This window comes from Cicer arietinum, chromosome 8 (assembly GCF_000331145.2).
Source record: "Cicer arietinum cultivar CDC Frontier isolate Library 1 chromosome 8, Cicar.CDCFrontier_v2.0, whole genome shotgun sequence".
Taxonomy (NCBI): domain Eukaryota; kingdom Viridiplantae; phylum Streptophyta; class Magnoliopsida; order Fabales; family Fabaceae; genus Cicer; species Cicer arietinum.
Window position 1 is genome coordinate 20,351,050 of NC_021167.2, and position 8,789 is coordinate 20,359,838.

The 8,789-nt window shown below is 28.2% G+C and overlaps 1 long non-coding RNA gene across 2 annotated transcripts in view; it reads right to left on the reverse strand.

The window, feature by feature from the left end:
• The window catches only part of LOC101514875 (uncharacterized), a 4,445-nt gene extending 3,273 nt beyond the window's left edge, over positions 1-1,172 (reverse strand). For both annotated transcript variants that reach the window (XR_012161557.1, XR_012161554.1), the window contains exon 1: positions 1,083-1,172. This is a non-coding gene — a long non-coding RNA (uncharacterized lncRNA). The remainder of the gene's footprint in view (positions 1-1,082) is intronic.
• Between the last annotated feature and the right edge of the window lie 7,617 nt (positions 1,173-8,789).

Below are 8,789 nucleotides of genomic sequence, written 5' to 3' on the forward strand. Positions count from 1 at the left end.
AGGAACAATCATCTTGTTATGCATTTCTTTAAACAAGTTCATGGCTTCGTCCACCATTTTATTCTTGCACAATCCATTAATAATGATACTGTAGCACCAAACATCTGGCACCACTCCCTTGTGCACCATAGTGTTGAATATTTTTATGGCCCTATTGACTTGATTAACTAAGCAATACCCATCCATCAAAGCACCGTAAGTTACAACATCTGGTTTTACACCATCTTTTATCATCATAGCCAACACATTCATAGCTTTTTTGACCTTACTTTCTTTGGATAAGGCATCAACCAATATATTAAAAGTATAAACATCCGGGTTGACGTTTTTCAATACCATTTCACGGAACAAACCAAATGCTTCTTTCAATTGACCAACAATACAAAATCCGTATATTAGATTATTGAAAGTGATAACATTAGGAGAAATTCTCTTTGCAATCATCTCAACTTACAACTCGTAGGCATCGTTTATAGATTTATCTTTACACAAACTATCAATGATAGTGCTATACATTACCACATCAGCATTGGTTGATTTCTGGTTAATTCGTCTCAGCCATTGCAGGGCGGGTCTTGTTTCCCCCATTTTACACAATCCATTTATCAAGGTCCCATAACTAACTTGATTCGTCATGGAAGTGAAGAGCTTCGTGGACTTTACCGTTAAGACATAGACCTTTCATAAGAGTATTCAAGGTTATGATATCTCCGTGAAATCCCATCTTGAGAATCTTTCCCAATATAGAAAATGAAAAATTCATTTGACCTAAGTGGCAGTAACAATTAATCAAGATATTAAAAGTAAAAATATCAGGCATAATTCCATTGAATTCCAATAGGTGAGAAAGAGAAATAGCAGTGGGATAATGCTTCATCTTAACAAAAGAAGTTAAAATTCTGTTGAATTCAACAATGGATGGGTTAGGATTCATAGAGAGCATGCGATGGAATGAGGAAACGGCATGATTAACATCAAATTCATTGGAATTGAAAAGAGAATGAGAAGAGAATGAAAGAAGGAAAGTGTTTGAAGAAGAAATTGGAAGAAAATTGGGAATGGAAGAAAGAGAGAAAGCATACCTTGTTAGGGTTAATAACTTTGAAACTGAGAGAGACAACATTGTTGTTGCTGAAACTGAATTGTGTGGACTTTACTGTCGCTGCTGCAAGGTAACCTTATTTTACTTTTAAATTTTTTGTTTTTAATTATTATTTAGCTAGTTTTAGTCCCTTAATTTTATTGAATTATGATATTTTTATATTAAAAATTGACACTTTTTATCTCATGAGTAACACCAATAAAATATAAAACAAAAGTAAAAATTATAGATTTCAACTTTTGAATTTGTTTATATTTTTAATTTAATTAATGAGATATAATTAATTGATGCATCTAGATAGTTCTATATGATAGAAATGTATGTCACTACATTAAAAATATATTAAATCGTGATTTTTTAGTTCATATATATGAGAGACGGGACAAAATTGTCAACTTTTAAAATATGGAGACCAATTTTGTGAATTGATAATAATAGGAATACCAAAACGGCAATTAAATCTTATTATTTTGAATTTGGATAATTTGATTCCCTCCATCTAAATTTCCTTCAATTTCTTTTGATCACTTATATTTCTTTTAAATTTTTTTATTTTATTTAAAATTTATATTATTTAGATCATGCATGCAAAATATTATACAAATTTAAAATCATTTGTTATATTATTAATATTTATGAAGATTAATAAAATGCATACAACTTTAATTTTGATGTAGCTCAATAATATATAAAATAAATGCATTATATATATGATATATACTTTTTTTAAGAGAGATTAAGGGATGTTTAAATTGAGAGAATTCAAAATCTTAAATTCCCTAATATTTGATTTAACTACGTACATGCGAATTTTCATACCAAATAAATTGAAGTGGATTATTTTATTATTTTATGTTTACTTGAATTCCATGCGTCCTTTAAAATTAATTTTTTTTATTGAAATTAATAAACATAATTTAAAACTGAAATAAATTTAATTTACTAAAATTAAATAAATAAATAAAAAACACATTTTTTATTATGCAAGAAAAAAAATTAATTATAAAGTAAAGAATAAGTACATATTCTATTATTCTCTTTCTCTATATTTTTCATGTTATAACATTATGCCTTCAAAGCTCTAGATTTCAAAACAACAAACGAGAAAATTGTCAAATCTCAATTTTTTTAGGGTTGGTGATATTTGACTCAAATGCACAAAATCAACATATCATGAAGTTTTCAAAACGAGTGTGTATATTTCGTATTGATTCTTTCAGCATTGTATCGTAATCGGATGAGCGAGGAAATATTGTCTTAACTTTCAGGCATCCATTATCAATGTTATCGCGACTTTTTGATAACGGATCTATGGTCCTAAATATGGGACAATTTATCTTAAATAGGGGACGAGTGTTGGACAGCAGTGTAATATGCGCAACAGTGGATAACTGGTGCAAGAAGTCCTAAGAATAACGGTGACAAAATAATGTCAAGGTGGTAGCTAGGAACAATTAGGTATGTACCAAAACACAATTTTATAATATCTTTAGTCTTTCAAGTTTTTTATTTTATTTTGTCATTTAAGTGACATTCAGTTTGCATCATTGGTCTTTAAGTTATATTACGCAAATTTGACAATTTTCTCGAATTATTGTAATGAAATACTAAGATCTTATCAAAATATCAGAGTGAATATGAAAATTGGTCCCTAAAATGATAAGCGTTGATCAAATTAGTCATTGAATTTTGTGAATTGGCAAATACATCAATGGCGTTATAAAATATCGATTAAAATAGTTTATTTGTAATTTTTTTGTTGTTAGACATTTTAATGTGACACTATAATTAAATATGTGATTTATCCACGTTAATTTCACATCAATGAAATTTTCACATAAACAAATTTGCCGACAATATTTAATCATATAAAAGATGAATTTATGAGTAATTGTGCATTTACTAATTTTGGACAAATTTTTTAATGAAATATTTAAATTTCATAGGAAAATTAGTCTGTGTTGTGATGACATTGATATGAGATCAATGTGGTGGACTCAAATGTACGAGAAAAGTTTAAATATGGACTGACAGAAAGAACCAATCTCACTAAGGGAATTATAGTTAAGCGATCAATACAGAATAAAAAAGAATTGAGAGACCAAAGTGAAATTAGAAAATAAGTTAAGAGACAAAAAAAAAATAATTTAGTCAAATTTGTTTGTCTTGCTAAGAGGTGTCATAAGCATATTGGTTAAAGAGTTCACAAAAATAAACTTTTGCCTTGAATAACAACTTACATCCTTGTGTGCCTCATCATAGTATTTGCGCTACATCGTTTATATTCTTATGTAGCACCTTGATAAGCTTCTACAATTCATCTTACATCTTTAATTTCTCAATTTCACAAAAGTTCTTCATGTAAACCTTCCATCTTCACACTACAATCCATGCATATTTGTTGGTATAAAGTATTTTCTATTAATTATCTCGTCCTAAATGTTTTAGCGCACGCGCGCACACACACACACGTTTTGACATTTCTTTTTCGTTCTATTAGATTTTCATCGCACCTTTGGTATTCTTTATATTAGTTTGTAGCTTCTGTCATTCAAAAAAAGTTGTAGCTTATATCCTCAAATAAATAAATAAATCTATTTTCATTTACAAATTTGATAAGATCTTCAAACATAACCCCTTTCATGTTTAATCGATTAAATATAGATAGTCCAATTTCATCTAGCATCTCACACAACCGTGATAAAATATACAAAATATTGCAATTTTGATTATTATAATAGTTAGTAAATACTTTTTTATAAATTTATTTGATAAATAATTGAAAATTTCTTAAACATAGTGTTTCAAGTTCCACAAATAAATATATATCAATAATATGAAAATTTGGTTATCCTTAAATCTATTGTTTTCATTTTAATCTTCCTTCACAAATTTATAATGATATATTCAATATCACTATTTATAGCTAAAACAAATTAGTGGTTATATTAGTTTTATCATGTCACAAAAAAATAGTTTTATTAGATTTTAGACCCAAAACCTTCTTTTTAAAACTCTACGAGGTTCCTCACTAATCAAGCTATACCTTAATTCCAAGTGATTGTGAATGATTTAATCTTCCTTCACAAATTCATAATGATATATTCAGTATCATTATTAATAGTTGAAATATATTTTGTATCAATAAATGTTAATAAATTAATGGTTATATTAGTTTTATCATGTTATCCAAAAAAATATTAGTTCTATTGAATTTTGGACCCAAAAACTTCTTCTTAAAACTCTTGTAATTCATTGTCTAAAAATGCAAATAAAGTATCATTTAAGTTGCACTACCAAAAAAATATTATATTTCTAAAAAAGAAACTCTAAAAGTCATTACAAATTTATGGAACATCATTATATAAAGATCTTGATGGAAAACATGATGATTGATTTATCTTTGCTACACAAAAATGATAATGTCGAAGTTATTTTTGAAAGTGATTGTGTATGATTAGTTAAGAAATCATATATTTTTCAATCAAAAGCAATATATTATTACAAATTTTCATTTTCACAATTTAAATTAACTATATTACTAATTTTTTTTTATTTTATATGTTAATGATGGTGTGATAACATATGTTGAAAAGAAAAGAATACAAATTAACTAGTTGTATTTACAAAAGTGTTACTATAATGATTCAATCTCTTGTTATTTAAACAATAACCTCATTTTATCAATATAAATAAATAGGTTATTCTATTTTAGAGGATTTTAATTCTTTTTCTCCTCTACTTTTTGTTATTAATTTTCATTTTATAATAATATGCTTATGGTACTGCAAATAACTAATACAGTTGAAAAGTCAATTTATCGAGATGGTTTTTTTGCATTTTTAATTTTGTTTTAAAATATGTTATTCGATCTCAACTCTCCAATTTTAAGTTTACAATATATTTGATTGTATCCGGCATATTAACAAACAATATAAACACTAATAGTTACAAATACAAAAGTCTTACTATAATGATTCAATCTCTTGCTATTTAAAAAATAACCTCATTTTATCAATATAAATAAATAGGGTATTTTATTTTAGAGGATTTTAGTTATTTTTCTCCTCTATTTTTTGTTATTGATCTTTATTTTATAATATTATTTTTAGGGTGCTGCAAATAACTAATACAGTTGAAATATCAAAATACCAGACTAATTTCAAAATACCAGGCTAATACCCATGGTAGAAAGAATTTTGTAGAGAATAGCATTAAAGGGGGGAAAATGCGTTCTCTGTCTGTTGGTTTGTAATGGTTTTTATATAGTTGGAAGCTTTCTTGGACTTCCGTTTTCAAGATATCTAGAATGGAGTCAAAGAATTTCCACAAATGAGCAAACCATTGAGGGATTTTGGAAGGTTCCATGGTAAGGTTAAAGAAAAATAACCATGTATGGCTAAATTTCTGGTTTTGAATGACGAAAACATTGTACCAGGCTTGTTGATAGTCCCAGTAATTGAAAGTCCTACAATGGTTTATTGTGGTTTTGAAATCAATTAGGAACTGTTTTGGTGTGTAAAGGTTTGATCCCCATTCTGAAGGTGGGATTATTTTGTGGATTTTGGCAGTTGAATAGGCTACTGGGCCATCTTTTGGATTGTCTTGAATTGTTACAGATCATGTACGTTTAAGAATAGATTTATAGTAAGGTTGGGGTTTTGACAAATCCCATGGTTTGAAAAACCAGCCTTCTAGAAAGATCTTTGAGATGACTAATTGAGGATTTTTATTATAAAAGTGATCATCGATTGTCTAAATGTTTTGATATTCTGTTTTGACAAAATACTCAGATTTTGGTTTAAACAAAGTAATCTAAGAATCATTTGGTTTTAAAATAATTTTTGAAGTTTCTCCTTGGGAGAGTTTTGAAATTATTTTACAGGATGGTTCCTCTTGTAAAGGTTTTGAAATCAGTTTTTGAGAAGGGGTTTTTGAAGATTCTCCCCTTTCTTATCCCGGAAAAGATGGCAGTTCTATTTGGAGAGATTCAATCTCTTTTTGGAGTTCGTGGAGGTTTGCAATTTTTTGGAGTTGAATGTTTTCTGCAATTGAGTCTTTAATCTCTTGAAAATTATCAGGTCCAGCTATTTGTTGGCTAGCAAGCCATTTTGAATTTGGTTTTGGGCTTCATCTTCTTCGACAACCTATGCCCAAGACCTGATAGGTATTGCGAATGAGATGGGTTTTGGGTTTTCTTGTGGTTGGTCCTTTTGGACCTCAATTCTTTTGGATTTTCTGGGCATCACTCAAGTCCTGTTTTGGAGAAATTCTCTGGTTAGAAAATCTACGATTGAGTTTTGATCTCTTTTAATAAATTCCATTTCAAAATAAAAAATACTAAGGATTGCTTGCCATTTGGCAAAAATTTGTTTTAATGCAATGTTTTGAACATCTTTTGCAGATTTACAATAAATTCGAAGTAAAAATTTTTGGTTGAGTAAATCGCTTTGAAATTTTGTAATGCACATAACAATTGAAAGAATTTATTTTTTAATTGTAGAGTAATTCTTTTGGCAATCATTCTAGTGTGCAGATGTAAATTGTACAATGCATTCTTTGTTATTTGTTTTTTGTTTAAGGATACCCCCATATCCTATGTCTGAAGCATATGTATCAACAATTTTTTGGGCTGATGGGTCAGCTAAATGCAAACAAGGTATTTCTTTAACCTGTTTTTTGATTATTTGAACTATTTTGGTATGCTCTTCTGACCATGGGACAAGTTTTTTCTTTAACCTATCATGGAGAGGTTTTGTTATCCTATTAATGTTAGGACAAAATTCTAGTACATAGTTCAAACTTCCAAAAAATCTTTGTAATTGTGTTTGTCAAGAATTTTGTCGGGAAATTTATCCGCAAAATTTAAGGACCTTTCAATAGGGGTGATAGTACTCTGAGAGATATAATGTCCTAGAAAGCGGATTTTTGTTTGAAAAAGTAAAACTTTTGATTTTGAAACAACCATTCCATTTTGCTTAGTGATCATTAGAAATGTTCTAAGGTGTTTGAAATGTTGTTCAATGGTTTCTAAAAAAATTAGAACATCGTCAATATAGACAATGCAAAATTTTGAAAATAGATTAAAAATTTCATTCATAATTCTTTGAAATTCAGAAGGAGCATTTTTTAATCCAAAGGGCATCACATTCCATTCATATTGTCCAAAAGGGACAGTGAACGTTGTTTTATATCGGTCTTTAGGGTCAGTTTGTATTTGCCAAAATCCTGATTTTATGTCGAATTTTGAAAATATAGATGAGGAATGTAGTTTTTGTAAAAGATCTTTTTTGTTTGGAAACGGGTAACAAATCCATTTTAAAGCTTTGTTTAAAGGTTTGTAGTTTATTATAACCTGGGTGTACCTCTTTCTATTTCAGAATTATTACTCACATATAAGGCTGCACATCTCTAGGGCGATCTAGATTTTGTTATAAGACCCTTTTGTTCTATGTCTTCGATTTATGCTTTGCAATGTGATTCTGGTTCATAATTCATTTGAATATGTATGGCTTTTGTTGGGATTTGTTTATAAGAAAAGTCATTTTCGTATGGTAGATCTACCATATGTTGTTTTCTATCCCAAAAGGCATTTGGCATGTCTGAACAAATTTCATTTTCAATTCTTTTTTGAAGTTCTGAATTTTTTTGTTTTATGAAACTATTTAGTAATTGTTGTTCAGTTCTGAGAAAAGAAACATTTTGTTTTAGGAAATATAGATGTTTTTCTTTTCATTGAATTAAACAATTTAATTCAGTTTTGTAAACAGGACAAGCTTTTAAAGATTTAAATTTTTTGTTCTTGGTTTTTCAATAAATGGGAAAACAATTTTGGCTTCTTTTGTTTTGCAAAAAATACTATCATAATTGACTGAGTAGGGAGTTATCATGTTAATGAAAGGAGTCCCTAAAATGACACTATGAGTAATATTTTCTAATAAAACAAAAGGGGTTTTGATTGAAACGTTACCATTTTTAATGGAAGCTTCAGTTTTACTTTTTATAATCATGTTAGAATTGTTAGCTTCAACAAGTTTTTCATTTGATTTTTGTAGAAATATGTTTGGTACAATGCTACTTTTCAGGCAATTTAAGTCTGCTCCAGTATCAAAAAGTGCAATTGTTTCAAATTTGAAATCTTCAGAAAAAACTAAATTAATTTTGATTAAATATTTTCTTATTGTTATTGTTCTTAAAACAAACAAGAAATCTTCAAAGATTTCTTCTAAATATTCAATTTTGTGTAAATATTCTTCATTCTCTCCTTCTTCTCCTTCCTGTTCTGGGTCAGAAGAGGTTTGATTTTGTACTTGGGAAAGAAGATTTTGAAGAATATTTGAATCAATTACTTGTTTTTGTTTAAGAGTTTTTAACTCGTGTTTCACAATTTTAATCTTTTCTTGCAGAGATTGAATTGTGACAGGGGTTTGTGACTTTGTTCTTTTTTCTAAGATATTTGTTAAGTCATAAGTGGTTTTAGGAAGCAATTTTGATGAGGATGTGGAAGGTTGACCTTGTTTTGATTCAAAAGTACTTAACCATTTTCCTATTAAGTACTTCAACTTGTATCTTAAACTTGTTTTATAATATCTTCAACTTGTATCTTCAACTTGTTTTATCTTCAATTTTGTATCTTCAACTTGTTTTATAATATCAAGAATTAGATACTTGATCCTTTGTTAAAACA